Below are 16,902 nucleotides of genomic sequence, written 5' to 3' on the forward strand. Positions count from 1 at the left end.
TAGTGCTTCCTCATTATTATTCATCTAAGAATAACAAACAAATCTCATCTCGAACTTTGGAACTTGTACCCATCTATTGTTTATTCACCTTAATGTTGATCTATAATCTATCACTGATAACTTGCAACCTCTTACGTAATACACTGTCACTAGGGCTCACATCTTATCGGGGAACATATGAAGTGATTTTCCTGATCTACCTAGGGATAATACTATACTTCAATAACCATATTTCATTGCTTCCCAACGCGATTCATATTATGGGGGTATTCTAATCCCGTGCAATTAATGAAATCCCTTTCTCGTTAAATCATTACTTAATCAAAGGCCTAAGCATCATCCTCTTATCTATCACAATTACACCCTTATTTGTCCCTTCTAGGATCCCACTGCCTATATTCTGAAATTTTTGAATATTCCAGTATTCGTATCTGATTGTACTACTCTAGAGTTCACCATCTGGGTGTCTTAGAAGGATATCTTTTACCACATTTGTACCATCTTTCGGAAACATTGGTTAATGATAACAACCTATCCACAATTTTTGGGTTACTCTAACTCCAACTGGATCCTGATATCCCATCTTTCTCTTAAATAATATCTGTTAGCTCCCATAGAACATAACTGAGATGGGTGTGGCCAATTGTACTTACCTCTGTCATTGATGAAGGTACCAAAATGCTTATATTTCTCTGCCTGATTTGAAAATATTGATAATCTTCATTATCTGGGTGCCTCGTACCCCTTCACTTTACTTCTTTTACTTGTTAAAACTTGTATCTAGCTTCTGAATTCCTCATAGATTTTCACCATATTCGTGAATAGATATCCGTGCCTTAAGGCTCCTTATTAAGAAGCATACACATCTTAGTACACACATGATCTGTTGAAGACCTCATATTTACTCATCATAAGCATGATGTGAAATCGAGTTCCTCTGACTCAACTCTTCCACATCCACATGCAATCTCTTACCAACTATATTTGTGGATGTAGGTATCGTTGTATTATGACTAAAGTCAAATTTAGGAGTTTGAATTCTTACAACTGAGCTCTACTGCACGATCTAGAGTAAGAAGAAAGAGTGACATACCTAAATGCCCTGTAGCCTCCTGCTTATAAGTGTGGTGCACAACACACCCATAAACAAGACTTTACTAGACACGGCTTGTAGACTCCCTAGGACAGAACTGCTCTGATACCACTTTTGTCACGACCCAAACCGAAGGGCCGCGACGGGCACCCGGTGCCTTACTCAACCGAGTACCAATGTAACATATCTTCCTTATCATGTTATCATGAGTAAATGAGCCAGAAAACCCGTCATGAGATAACAAGAATAAAACATATGGGAATACTCAACATATGAAGACCCAACATGATATACAAACTAATATATGTGACATACGGGCCTATAAGGCCGACATGACCATTAGTAAATTCGAAACATAGGCCGACAAGGCCATACAATTATCCATACACCTGACATCTGTCTACAAGCCTCTAAGAGTACATCAAATCATAAAGGTCGGGACAGGGTCCCGCCATACCAATCAATACATATCCAAAGCATACTGACCAAATAGGCAACTCCGGAGCAAGTGGAGTGCACCAACACCTTCGCTGAGCTGATAGCCTACTAGGAGGACTGTCAACCTATCAATCGGGACCTGCGGGCATGAAATGCAGCGTCCCCAGGCAAAAGGGACGTCAGTACGAATAAAGTACCGAGTATGTTAGGCAGGAAAGCATAAACAAGAACAGTAATGTAAAGAGAGAGATAGAGGAGATACAACCTGTAACATCAGAGTGCCTCTGGGGGTTACTGATATGAAATGCATAATACATATATATACATAAACTTTTTAAAACATTCGCCTCTGTGGGCATCATCATCATCATATCGTACCCGGCCTCAAAGAGGACTCGGTAAAAGCGTACCCGACCATCATAAGGTTCGGTAGAATCGTACCCGGCTACGTGGAGCTCGGTAAATCCAACTGATCAGTGGTTGCATAATAGGTGTCATACCCGGCCGACTATAGCGCGGCTCGGTAGAGTAAAATAGATACATATATATAATGCATGTTCGACTCATGGAATCACGTTCTAACCCTTTCGGAGTGATGTAAGGTCATTGCACCTTCGATTAACATTATGGACATCCCTACCATCAATATGAACCTTAGTGGGATTTAAGGATCATACACACTTGTTTAGAATAACTTTATAAGGAAAGAACAACATGGACAACCTTAGTTTCTAGGAGTAGATCCGTTATGAATTAGCGTACCGTTTATGTTCATGTCACTTTAGATCATGCCAAAAGAAAGAAGTAAGTGCCTTAACATACCTGGAATAAGGAAAACTCTGTATAATACTCTTGGAAAATATTGCACCGTACTCCTTTAGAATAGCAAAATTTCACGTTACATCTCCGACCATTGTAACTCACATTTGCAGTCACTTTGAAATACGATGTTATATCTACTGATCTCGTACATACACCTAATACTATAACTAGAATTCCTCTGAGGCGTGGAATAAAACATTTTCGAACTAACTGATTCACACCATTCTTTTTTTGAAAACTTTGACACTGCTGGACTTCCCAAATCATGAACAACATACTACCACAAGTTGCCATCTTTTTATAAACACCCAAAAATGCAATAGCTAGATTTCACTTTTCTTAGCAAACAAAAAGACTTTGCTTTCAAAATAAAGAGATCAATCAAATTCTTAAACAAATTAACCTACTTTCAGAAGGCTTTCAAGAATGCTAAAATGAATACCTATATGCTTGCACGTTAGAAGGCTTAAAAAAATATAAAACTTGTTGTATACTAATGTGACACCTTTTCACTTAAATGCAAGAGTCATTACAGGTATATCCATGTGGCTTCCACACTTTGTTTTGGAGATAATTATAAATTTTTATCCACTTATTAGTTAATCGAGTAATGTCTCGTTACCCGATAATTAACCAATTACCCAAAATTACTTAAAATTCTATTTATTACTAAAATACTTCATATATACTTTATATGTTATACTACCGTGTTGATATGGTATCCTGCATGGTACTAGTCCATAAATACCGGGTATTTTAGTTCGGGCCGTATTTTATCCCGAAATGATAAACTTCGACGAAATTCCTTTTCTTCGATTTACTTACCCTCTCACCTTCACAAATTTACTCATCACTTGTTTGAGATAGCATAATACTTATAATCCAAAAATAATCTCATTCCCAAATTTACGTCGATTAACTTACGACAAAACTTTAACTTACGAAAATATGGGGTATAACAATCTGTCTGAAGCTGGAATGAATCAGCACTTGGGAGCGGGACCAGCTACGCCTGAATCTGCACACATGGTGCAGGGAGTAAAGTGAGCACTCCAACTCAGTGAGTAACAAATATAAATAACAACTGAAAGTAAAAAAACACGTAAGGCACATGTCATTCTATAATGAAGCAATAAAATCATTTAAAAACAATAAACTAGTGAAAATCCAAGTAAAATCCTCTTTCAACAAGTAAACAAGTAATTGACAGGTAGTTAAGGTAAAGTAAACAAATATAAGTTTGCTCCTCGGGTACAATATCAACGGATCCGCCTCTCGGGCAACATCTCAGAACAATACCAGCCCATCGGGCTCAATCTCATATCACAATGGGTAACCGCGCTTACTGGGGGTGTGCAGACTCCTGGAGGGGCCCTTACGGCCCAAGTGCAATAACAAGCCATCTCGTGGCATCAAAACTAGGCCCTCGGCCTCATATCAATCAAGCCACCTTGTGGCGTACATATCTCAGGCCCTCGGCCTCAAATAAGTATCTGTGTTTCCTCACAACATAGGTCCCCGGCCTTACTCAGTCAAAATCCTCACAAGCCCCGCGGGCAATAGTAAAACAGTGTTTTTCAGCCCAAACATCATTTAAAATATCATTTAAGTCTTAAAACTGAGTAAACATGATCGAGTATGAAAACAGTGGAAAATAACATGACTGAGTTCAAGTATAAAATCAAAATAATGAGGAAATATCAATAAAAATCCCCGAAAGGTTCAAATAGTTGGCACAAGGCCCAAATATGGTATTCAACCAAAATAATGATGATAACAAATGGATTTCAGTCAAATACACAGTAAAATCATCAATCGGAACGGACCAAGTCACAATCTCCAATAGTGCACGACCCCACGCTCGTCATCGAGCGTGTGCCTCACCTCAATTTAGCACTACGATGTGCAATCCGGGGTTTCAAACCCTTAGATCATCATTTACAATCATTACTCACTCAAACTAGCTAAATCTCTAGCTTGCGACGCCTTTGCCCCTCGAATCGGCCTCCACTTGCGTCGAATCTACCCAAAATCAGAACAAGGATGACAAAATATGCTAAGGGAACGAAGCCCAAGCAAAAACAATCATTAAAGGACACAAATCCCGAAATTACCAAAACCCGACCCCCGGTCCCACATCTCGAAATTCAGAAATTTTTACACCAATAGATTCCTTATCTCCCCATGAGTTCATACATATCAAAAACATCAAAATCCATCCACAAATGACCCTTCAAATCCCAAATGTTTGGTCTCAAATTTCAAGCCCTAGTTCTTCAATTTTTAGGCTTAGATTCCATGATTTTCTAGGTGGAATTCACATAATAATCGAGTTTTTAGTCCAAAATTCTTACCTCCAAACGTTTTCCCCTTAAATCCCTCTACAATCTCCTTCAAAAATCTCCAAAAATGACCAACTATGGAGGAAATAAGCCCCAAAATCGCGGACAAGACGAGTTTAAAAACCTTCTGCCCAGACATTTATTCCTTCTTCGCAAACGCGGTCAAACCCTCGCGTTCGCGAATCACAGATTTACTTTGACCAATTTTTCTCCTATGCAATCACGACCAATCCCCCGCGAACGCGATGCTTTACCCAGACGAACCTTCGCGAACTTGCTCCCCCTCCCGCGAACGTGATGAACAACTTGACCTCAAACCCAGCTGACCCAATTCCTCTACGCGAACGCGATGCATCACTTACCAGCCCTCCGCAAATGCGAAGACCTTCTCGCGAACAAGAGGGCCAAAATTCCACTGACTTCCTCTGACTCTTCGCGAACGCGAGGGTCCACTCGCGAACGCGAAGAGTAAAAACCTGCAACAACTAAACCTTCAACTTCTGCAATTTTCTTAACTCCAAAATGATCTGTTTAACCCCTCGAAACTCACCCGAGGCCCCAAAGACCTCAACCAAAGGTACGAACACATCCTAATACCTTATTCAAACTTGTTCCAATCATTAAAACACCTCAAATAATATCAAATCACCCAAAACACATCAGATTCAAGCTAGACTTTCTAAAATCTTCCAAATTCCGCTTTTGATAAAAAAAACCAACCAAATCACGTCTGAATGACCTGAAATTTTGCACACACATCCCAAATAACACAACGGAGCTACTGCAACTCTCGTAATTCCATTCTGGCCCCTATATCAAAATCTCACCTACCAACCGGAAATCGCCAAAATATCAACTTCGCCAAATCAAGTCTAAATCTACTCCGAACCTCCAAAACTCATTCTGATTACACTCCTAAGTCCCAAATCACCTCCCGAAACTAGCTGAACGACCGGAACTCACATCTGAGCCCTCCAACACAGAAGTCAATATCCGGTTGACTTTTCCAACTTAAACTTCCTTAAAAGAGACTAAGTGTGTCAAACCTTACCAAATTCCTTCCGAATTTGATCTGACAAACCTGATATCACATAACACGGATAAACAAAGCATAAAGAAGCAGAAATGGAGAAAAGAGAGCGGTAACTCATGAGATGACTGACCGGGTCGTCACATCCTTCCCAACTTAAACAAACGTTCGTCCGCGAACGAATCAAGAAACATACCTAAAGCCTCAAACAGGTGAGGATATCTGCTCCGCATCTCTCGCTCGGTCTCCCAGGTAGCCTCCTCCACAAGCCGACCTCTCCACTGCACTTTCACCAAAGCTATACCCTTTGACCTCAACTTTCGATCCTGATGACCCAAAATAGCTATTGGTTCCACATCATAAGTCAAATCATCATCCAGCTGAACCGAGCTGAAATCCAAAACATAAGACGGATCCCCAATATACTTCCGGAGCATAGAAACATGAAATACCGGGTGCACACTCGACAAGCTGGGTGGCAAAGCAAGCTCATAAGCCACCTCCCCAATCCTTCGAAACACCTCAAAAGGTCCAATGAATCGCGGACTCAATTTCCCTTTCATCCCAAATCTCATAACACCCTTCATGGGCGAAACATTCAATAGAACTTTCTCACCAACCATGTAGGACACATCTCAAACCTTCCTATCAGCATAACTCTTTTGCCTCGACTGCGCTGTACGAAGCCTCTCCTGAATCACCTTCACCTTCCCCAATGCATCCTGCACCAAATCAGTCCCCAATAGCCTAGCCTCACAGGGCTCGAACCAACCAATTGGAGATCTACACCGCCTCTCATACAAATCCTCATATGGAGCTATCTGGATACTCGAATGGTAGCTATTGTTATAAGCAAAATCTGTAAGCGGTAGAAACTGATCCCATGACCCTCTGAAATCAATGACACAAGCACGCAACATGTCCTCCAATATCTGAATAGTACGCTCTGACTGCCTGTCCGTCTGAGGATGAAAGTTGTGCTCAACTCAACATGAGTACCCAACTCTCACTGCACAGACCTCCAAAATTGCAAGGTAAACTAAGTGCCCCTATCTGAAATGATGGAAACTGGGTCACCATACACCTAAAAATCTCCCGGATATAGATCTCTGCCAACCGCTCGGAAGAATAGGTAGTACACACAAGAATGAAGTGCGTGGACTTGGTCAGGCGATCCACAATCACCAAAATAGCATCGAACTTTCTCAAAGTCCGTGGAAGTCCAACGACAAAGTTCATAGTGATCCTCTCCCACTTTCACTCTGGAATATCCATCTGCTGAAGCAAGCCACCCGGTGTCTGATGATCATATTTCACCTGCTAACAATTGAGACACCGAGCTACAAATCCCACAATGTCTTTTTTCATTCTCCTCCACCAATAGTGTTGTCTCAAATCCTGATACATCTTCGCGCACTCGGATGAATGGAATACCGCAAGCTATGGGCCTCCTCCAGAATCAACTCCCAAAGCCCATCCACATTGGGCACACAAATCCGTCCCTGTATCCTCAACACCCCATCATCACCAATGGTCACATTTCTAGCATCATCATGATGAAGTATGTCCTTAAGGACAAGCAAGTGCGGATCATCATATTGGCGTTCTATGATGCGATCATATAAGAAAGACCGAGAAACCACACAAGCCAATACCTGGGCTGCGAAATATCTAGCCTCACAAACCGATTGGCCAAGGCTTGAACATCAACTGCAAGAGGTCTCTCCCCAACTGGAATATATGCCAAACTCCCCATACTCACCGCCTTCCGGCTCAAGGCATCGGCCACCACATTGGTCTTTCCCGGATGGTACAATATAGTGATATCATAATCCTTGAGCAACTCCAACCACCTCCGCTGCTTCAAATTGAGATCCTTCTATTTGAATAAGTGCTGGAGGCTACGATGATCAGTAAACACCTCACAAGACACACCATACAAGTAATGTCTCCGAATCTTTAACGCGTGAACTATGGCAGCCAACTCCAAATCATGAATGGGGTAGTTCTTCTCATGGGGATTCAACTGACGAGAAGCATAAGCAATAACTCTACCCTCCAATATCAATACACAACCAATTCCAACTCTCGAAGCATCACAATACATGGTATATGTACCTGAAGCTGATGGCAAAACTAACACTGGAGCTGTGGTCAAAGCTGTCTTGAGCTTCTGAAAGCTCTCCTCACACTCATCCGACCACACAAATGAAGCACCCTTCTGAGTCAACTTGGTCAAGGGCGATGCGATAGATGAGAATCCCTAAACAAATCGGCGATAATAGCTTGCCAAACCAAGAAAGCTGCGAATCTCTATGGCTGAGGATGGTCTAGGCCAACTCTGAACCGCCTCTATCTTCTTCGGATCAACCTGAATACCCTCGCTAGACACCATGTGCCCCAAGAAAGCCACTGAACTGAGCCAAAACTCACACTTGGAGAATTTTGCATGAAGCTTATCCTCTCTCAATATCTGCAACACAACTCTCAAATGCTCTGCGTGCTCCTCCTGACTACGTGAATACACCAGAATATCATCAATGAAGTCTATAACAAATGACTCGAGATAAGGCCGGAACACACTGTTCATCAAATACATGAATGCTGCTGGGGCATTGGTCATCCCAAAAGACATCACCAAGAACTCATAATGACCATATCGGGTCCTAAAAGTTGTCTTAAGAATATCTGAGTCCCTAATCTTCAACTGGTGATAACCTGAACGGAGATCAATCTTGGAGAACACTCTCACTCCCTGAAGCTGGTCGAATAAATCATTAATGCGAGGCAAGGGATATTTTTCTTAATTGTTACTTTGCTCAATTGCCTATAATCGATACACATTCTCATAGTGCCATCCTTCTTCTTCACAAATAGAACCGGCGCACCCCAAGGTGACACACTAGGCCGAATGAACCCTTTATCAAGGAGTTCCTGAAGCTGTTCTTTTAATTCCTTCAACTTCACTGGTGCCATACGATACGGTGGAATAAAAATGGGCTGAGTGCCCAGCACCAGGTCAATACCAAAATTAATATCCCTATCCAGAGGCATGCCCGAAAGGTCTGCAGGAAATACGTTGAGAAAATACCTCACAACTGGAACAGAATCAACACTGAGAGTCTCAGCACCGACATCCCGCACAAAGGCTAGATACGAATGACAACCCTTCCCAACAATACGTTGGGCTTTCAAGAATGAGATCACCCTACTGGGAACCTAATCAGTCACACCTCGCCACTCGATCCGTGGCATACACGGTATAACCAATGTAACTATCTTAGCATGACAGTCCATAATAGAACGACACGGAGATAGCCAATCCATGCCCAAAATGCCATCAAAATCCAACGTGCTTAATAATAATAGATCCACTCGGGTCTCCATACCCCCAATAGTCACCATACACGACCGGTACACACGATTTACAACAACAATATCGCCTACCGGGGTAGATACATGAATAGGTAAAGCAAGAAACTCACGGGGCATACCCAAATAACGAGCAAAATACGAGGACACATAAGAAAAGGTGGAACCAAGATCAAATAATACAAAGGCATCTTTGTGGCAGACTGAAACAATACCTGTAATGACAGCATCTAAAGCAATAACATTGGGCCTGCCTGCGAGTGCATAGAAATGGGACTGACCGCCCCCTGATCGACCTCCCCCTCTAGGGCAACCCTTGGCTGACTGAACCCCACCCCTAGCTGATTGAGAGGGTGGTGGTGAAGAAACTGGCGCTGAAGCCGATGATTGGCCTCTCTATTGATGAACTAGCAAAATGAGGAGGACACTGCCTCCACATGTGACCCATATCGCCACACTTATAATAACTCTCAGGTGCTGGAGAAGGGGACTGAAGGGAACCTCTCGCACTAGAGTGACTAGCAGATGCACTCAGCATAGAAGAGCCCTGAACTGATGGAGCACGGGTCGAACTCTGAGCTGGAAGGGCACTAAGTGATGACTGGCCCTGACGAGAACTGTGCGAACCATGACCCGACGATGCCCCATGATAAACTGGGCGAGCTCGCTGAGTAGGCCTGAATGGACGGCCTCTGCCGTGCTGAAACTGACCTCTCGAAGGAGCACCACTATAACTACCAGATCCTCGAGGCCTCTTGGCCTCCCTCTCCTCTCGCTCCTAGCGACGAACAAACTCAATCTCGCGGGCGATATCCACAACCTCCTCGAAGGTAGCACCAGTCACCCTCTCCCTGGTCATAAGAATACGGAGCTGATAAGTAAGACCATCAACAAACCTCCTAATCCTCTCTCTATCCATCGGGACTAACCAGATAGTATGACGAGCCAACTTAGAGAACCTCAACTCATACTGTGACACGGTCATCTCCCCATAACGCAACCACTCAAACTGCCTACATAGCTCCTCTCTGCGAGACTGCGGCACATACTTCTCCAAAAATAGAACGGAGAACTGCTGCCAGGTAAGGGGTGCCACACCAACAGGCCTACACCTCTCAAAATCCTCCCACCAAGTGAAAGCAGCTCCTAAAAACTGATAAGTGGTGAAAGCGACCCTACTAGTCTCCAAAATACTGGCTGTACAAAGCATCCTCTGACAATTATCTAAGAAACCCTGGGCATTCTCGCCCTCTGCACTGCTGAATGATGGAGGCTGAAGTCTACCAAACCTCTCCAACCTACGATGCTCGTCCTCCGGCATGGCAGGAACTACATAGTCCTAAGCAGCTGTAACCAGCTGGGCTGGATGTGCCCCCAGCGTCTGAAGTCCATGCATGACCTGCTCAAGTGTGCGATCGGCGGGAGTCTGATTGCCTTCCCCGGCCTGTGAAGTAGCTGCGGCTGTAGTGGCTGAAACTGCCTGAGCTAGGCCAGTGCAAACTGATAAAATTTGAGCCAAGGCCTCCTGAAGAACTGGAATCATAATGGGCACAAGTGGGGCCTAAGATGGTGTTGCTGGAGCATCCATAGCTGGGACCTGATCCTGAATTGGGGCAGCTGGTGGATCTACAGGGACTGCCCTCGCTGCTCTGCCTCTACCACGACCGCGTCGTCGGCCTCTGATGGCCACAGTTGGTGGCACTGGTGGTCGTCCATCCTATCCGATAGCGCGTGTCCTCACCATTTGTGAGAGAATAGAATAACAGAAGTTTAGTACTCGGATCAAGGAGTTCGCACGACAAGAATTTCAAGAATACAAAGTTTTTCCTAAAAGTTCTGCAGCCTCTCGAGGATAAATACAGCCGTCTCCAATTCACCTTTTAAATAGTTAAACAACATAAAAGTAGTCTAAAACATGATTTAGCAATACTAAGTAGTGGATAATATCAATAAAGTGCGAAAGTACCACCCAACATAGCCCTAACTGGGGTGTCGCAAGTCACAAGTACCTAACATAACTAAGTCTTCAAATGTAACTACATAATTTAAATACTGAACTAAGGACATAAAGGAAAGAGATAGGTAGGAGCACTGTGCTGCGAACGCCAACAACTACCTAAAGACTCCTCGAAGATCCGCCTGAAACTAGAATGAATCAGCACTCGGGAGCAGGACTAGCTACGCCTGAATCTAGACATAGGGTGTGGGGAGTAAAGTGAGTACTCCAACTCAGTGAGTAACAAATGTAAATAACAACTGAAAGTAAGAAAATGTGTGAGGCACAAGGCATTGTATAATGAAGCAGTAAAATCATTTAAAAACAGTAAACCAGTGAAAAGCCAAGTAAAATCCTCTTTCAACAAGTAAACAAGTAATTGATAGGTAGTTAAGGTAAAGTAAACAAATAGAATTTCACCCCTCGGGCACAATATCAACAAATCTGCCCCTTCGGCAACATCTTAGAACAATACCAGCCCTTCAGGCTCAATCTCACATCACAATGGGCACCCACGCTCACAGGGGATGTGCAGACTCCTGGAGGGGCCCCTTACGGCCCAAGCGCAATAACAATCTATCTCGTGGCATCAAAACTAGGCCCTCAGCCTCATATCAATCAAGCCACCTCGTGGCATACATATCTCAGGCCCTCGGCCTCAAATCAGTATTAGTGTTTCCTCACAACATAGGCCCCCGACATTACTCAGTCAAAATCCTCACAAGCCCCTCGGGCAATAGTAAAACAGTGTTTCTCAGCCCAAACATCATTTAAAATATTATTTAAGTCTTAAAACTGATTAAACATGGCTGAGTATGAAAATAATGGAAAATAACATGACTGAGTTCAAGTATAAAGTCAAAATAGTGAGGAAATATCAATAAAAATCACCGAAGGGTTCAAATAGTTGGCACAAGGCCCAAATATGGCATTCAGCCCAAATAATAATGATAACAAATAGATTTCAGTCAAATACGCGGTAAAATCATCAGTCGGGACGGACCAAGTCTCAATCCCGAATAGTGCACGACCCCATGCTCGTCATTGAGTGTGTGACTCACCTCAATATAGCACTACGATGTGCAATCCGGGGTTTCAAACCCTCAGAACATCATTTACAATCATTACTCATTCGAACCGTTTAAATCTCTAGCTCGCGACGCCTTTGTCCCTAGAATCGGCCTCCACTTGCGTCGAATCTACCCAAAATCAGAACGAGGATGTCAAAATATGCTAAGGGAACGAAGCCCAAGTGAAAACAATCAGTAAAGGACACAAATCCCGAAATTACCAAAACCCGACCCCCGAGCCCACATCTCAAAATTCAGAAATTTTTACACCAATAGATTTCTTATCTCCCCACGAGTTCATACATATTAAAAACATCAAAATCCATCCACAAATGACCCTTCAAATCCCAAATATTTGGTCTCCAATTTCAAGCCCTAGTTCTTCGATTTTTAGGCTTAGATTCCATGATTTTCTAGGTGGAATTTACATAATAATCGAGTTTTTAGTCCAAAATTCTCACCTCCAAACATTTCCCTGTTACACCTCCTTTATTACCTACACCCCCGTAAAGGGGTATATAAGGGAGTTTTTTCCAACTTAAAGTGACAATCGAAACGGGATTATTTTATTAAAAATTCAGAGTCGCCACTTGGGATAATTTATGGTGTCCCAAGTCACTGGTTTTAAATCCCACAACGAGGAAAGATTGACTCTGTATTACAATCCGCGAACACAGAAATCCGTGTAAGGATTCTGTTAACCCGGAAGAAGGTGTTAGGCATTCCCGAGTTCCGTGGTTCTAGCACAGTCTCTCAACTGTTACAATTGGCCTATTATTGATTTTAAAACACTTTTGAACCTATGTGCATTTTAACCTTAAAACCATTTTTATTCATTTTAGTGAAGATTTAACGTCGTCTAAAACATGTCTTTGGATTGCACCACATGAAATGCACCTGCAATCTGAAACACATTTTATTCAACGTTGTTGAGATTTGGATTTGGGTCACATGAAATGCACACCCAAGTTTAGGAAGGTAATATTATTAAAATAACACGCCTAAAGCAACTACGCATTTTTAACTTTGCGAGGGCCATGGAGAATTTGCTAAATGGCACGCCTCGAGTTCTAAGGATTTAAAAGAAATAATTAAATGAGGGCCACACCTTTGAGATTTTATTTGGCGCGGCGCACCTCAATTATCTTTAAAAGGGAATTCACACTAAACTTTGGAGGGCCATGAACTATTTGAGTTTCCTAATATGGCACACTTCCAATCTACTTTTAAAAGAACCCAATTAATCAACTAAGGGAAATTTGCGGAGCTTCTACTTGTTTAAGCTAAGGATTCTACATTACTGGATTACTAAAACGCATTGCATTAGAAAGTTAAAAGCCCAAAAGGAAATTATTTTGAATTAAAAGCGTCTTCAGGTTTTAGGCTTAAACCAAGCCCAATTTTCTGATAAGAAAATCACCCAAAGGTCTGTATCCAACATACCTTGCAGCTGGGCCTGCGTGAGGCCCAGTTTTTAATGTCCCAAATATTCAGAACACCCAAATAATGTCACTTACTGGTGATACCAAGAAATGAGATCGATTTAGTAAATTGAAACTCTAATTTTAAACGTCAACACCGATTAATCATCAAACCTTCATGATTTTAAAATTATACACATATTTGGACTGATTTGGCTACTGAAACGAACCAATGGTCAATGAGTGAGTCAGTAGGCTCAAAGGACAAGCCCAAAAGCACAAAGATGGCCACTTTTAATGTCTATGTTTGGATTCGAATACATCTGGACTTGCACATTCCTCATGGAAACTCAAACCAAAACCTTTCAACACTAACACCATTCAATCCAAAAAGACAACATGCTGATTATTGGATTAAAAACCAACCTAAACCCATTCTTTAGGAATATGAGTACCAGAATAAAAAATGGAAATGACATGTAAATAACAATCAGATCTCTTAATTGTCATATATTCTAACTCACCCTATAGCCCTCTATACTCAAACAAAGTTCAACTTCAGCATTTGAAACAAGCTGACAACAACTTCAATAATATTTCAGAGCAAAAATGATCTGATAACTAAAATTGAGTGCAGACAGAAGCTTCAATTAAAACTCAGAATAAAGAGTATAAAATATATCCAATACTTGACTAGACCTAATGTTAATCAAGCTTTCATAATAGTTCAGAATCATGCTGATGGTTCAGTTATACAATACCAAAGTCTAACTACTAATTCAAATGGACAAAGTGCTACCCAAGTTTCATAGTAGCTCTATGCCAAATACACTGATAGCACTCATTTACTTGAACCAGAATTCAATCAATCGAGACAAAATCAAAGCAATGCTATTAAAAGTAGAATAATGCCATGCTTCAAATTTAGCTTTTCGTTTCACTCTTCAAGTTCATTTCACAACATTGAGACTCGAAATAGATACCTGGAGATTTGAAAGAGCAATGAAAAGAGGAAGAAATCAGTTAAGCATTAGCAAGAAGTCAGTAGCAGAAATCAACCAGATTCAGCAATTAAGACACTGAAAACAGCTCGACAATTCAATGGAACAATGACCCTTAACAAGCTTGAACCAGAAAACTTTTCAAAAACCCAATATCAATCCATTTGAAATCTCAGAATAAGAAACCTTTGTTTTCAGTAGTTGAAAAAAATTAGAAATTACTGAAGAAGCTCAATGAAACAGTAAAACTCAGCCGTTTGTGATTTTTCTAAATCTGATCTCTTAAGCCCTGCCTTGAATGACAAGAAAATGTGCCTTTATAGGCAAGGGAATAAGGGAAACAACTAGGAATTAGTTTTTGCACTCTAGTCCCTCTCTAATTCTCATTTTAGCATAGGAATCCCTAACCAATTATCAGATTTCTCTATTAATCCCCCAACCCAGCTTCTTGGAAGCTTCCCATTCAGTTAACAAAAGATTCCCTATCTCATTACCCCAAATTGACCTTTTACCTACTGTTATTTACTGTAGGACACCAGGCGGGTCAAAGTTTGACCCAAAGTTCCCATTCTAAAGCTGGGCTAGCTAGATTGGGTCAAGTCCCTTTGCCGGGCCTCTGATTTTTAGAGTCCCATTATCAACAATCCATGATTGCCGATTTGAAAGGCTGACCCAACATTCCTTAAGAGAAACCCGGGACCCCATTCTTTTAAAACTCAAACAACAACAAACAAGAAATTGACTAAACTAAGACCTAATTAACTAAGTGATTTTAATGATCCAAAAATTCATCATGCTTAAAAAACTAAAACAGAGTTCTCAAAGAAAGGGAAGAAAGGAGAAAAAAAAATATTGAATGGAGGAACAACTTGAACTCTAAAGACGAATTGAATTCCACCAGATTATTATGAAACTAAGGTAAAGAAAAGGGAGAAGGAGGATAGTAAGATGATGGCAGAAAGAAAACCAAATGGAGAAAGGGCCTTACCGGATTGAACCTTGAAACAAGACGGAGACACAGGGACTTAACCAAACTTATGTCGATCCTTTATTCTTTGTCAAGAACAAACGAATCGACATCAGTTTCGTCGAGTTCGAACCTCAAGATTTGTAGGAATAGCACTGCATGCTACCAGGCTCAATGGAAGATGATTTTGAACTTTTGGGGTTGAACTCAGATTTAAGATTCGATGAGTTCAACGTTGATTCGAGGGGTATGGGTTAGGGATTTGGAAAGAGGAGATCATGGGGGCTTCAGGGTGTTAGTTTGGGGCTGTTTGGTGGTAGCGCCGCCAGGTTTATGATGGTGCAGAAGAGGGGCGGCGGGTAGGGTTTTGGAGGGGTCTCTGAGGTGGGGTGTTATGAGAGAGACGATTGAGAGGGGGGGAGACGATTCAGACACTTATATATTAAGTATCTATCACTTCTGAGCCGTTAGATCAGGCAAACCTTGACGGCTGGGATCACACTTGGACTAAACAGTGTCGTTTGGTAGGTGAGGGGTGAGGACCGGGTAATGGGGCGGGTTTTGGGCCATGCTAAACGGGTTTCAGGGGGGGGGAATGTTTGGGCCTGGGCAAACTCTAAAGACTTGGCCCAAAAATCCATTTCTTCAATTCCCTCTTCTTTCTTTTCAAATTAATTACTTTTCTTCTTCTTTTTTTTTTTCAAAATTAATTCTTTTTCTTTTCTTTTTTTTTTCAAAAATTAAAACTAAAATCCTAAATTAAGTTATAAAACCAAATTAACCTAAATAATTACCACAATTAACAAATTAAAGAAAAACTATTCAAAAATCAAAATTAAAATTAAAAGGTACAAAATAACTATTTTTGTGACTTTTTTTTATAAAACAACTAATTTGCTGATTAATCCAAAAATGTAAAATTAAATCCTAAATGCAAATGCCAAGTTTTTTTGTATTTTTCATTAATTAAATAAAAATGCACAGACAAATGCAAACAATTAATAGAAAATGTCACAAAAATCCATAAAATTGCAAATAATGAAAAGAAATTTGTTTTCTTGAATTTATGGGAGTAATTCATATAGGGTAAAAATCACGTGCTCATAGCTGCCCCTCTTTGCTCGGAAACACGAAGAGTTTTCGTGCAAAGATAAAGTGAGCGGATATGAGCGATTTTTGCTCGTTCGAATCCTCCGTGGGAAGCATTTTTTGAAAGATTTGACTGCACTCTACTTTCGTGGTTGCCTACATATCCTTGGCTATAAAAGAATCAGGTCAGTGTAGTTCGGGAAGTTTCGGTAGCTGGAACTACCATGAAGCTGTGATTTCACTGTTGTTGCTGCTGCTGCT

The sequence above is a fragment of the Nicotiana sylvestris genome, chromosome 3 (genome assembly GCF_000393655.2).
Source record: "Nicotiana sylvestris chromosome 3, ASM39365v2, whole genome shotgun sequence".
Taxonomy (NCBI): Eukaryota; Viridiplantae; Streptophyta; class Magnoliopsida; order Solanales; family Solanaceae; genus Nicotiana; species Nicotiana sylvestris.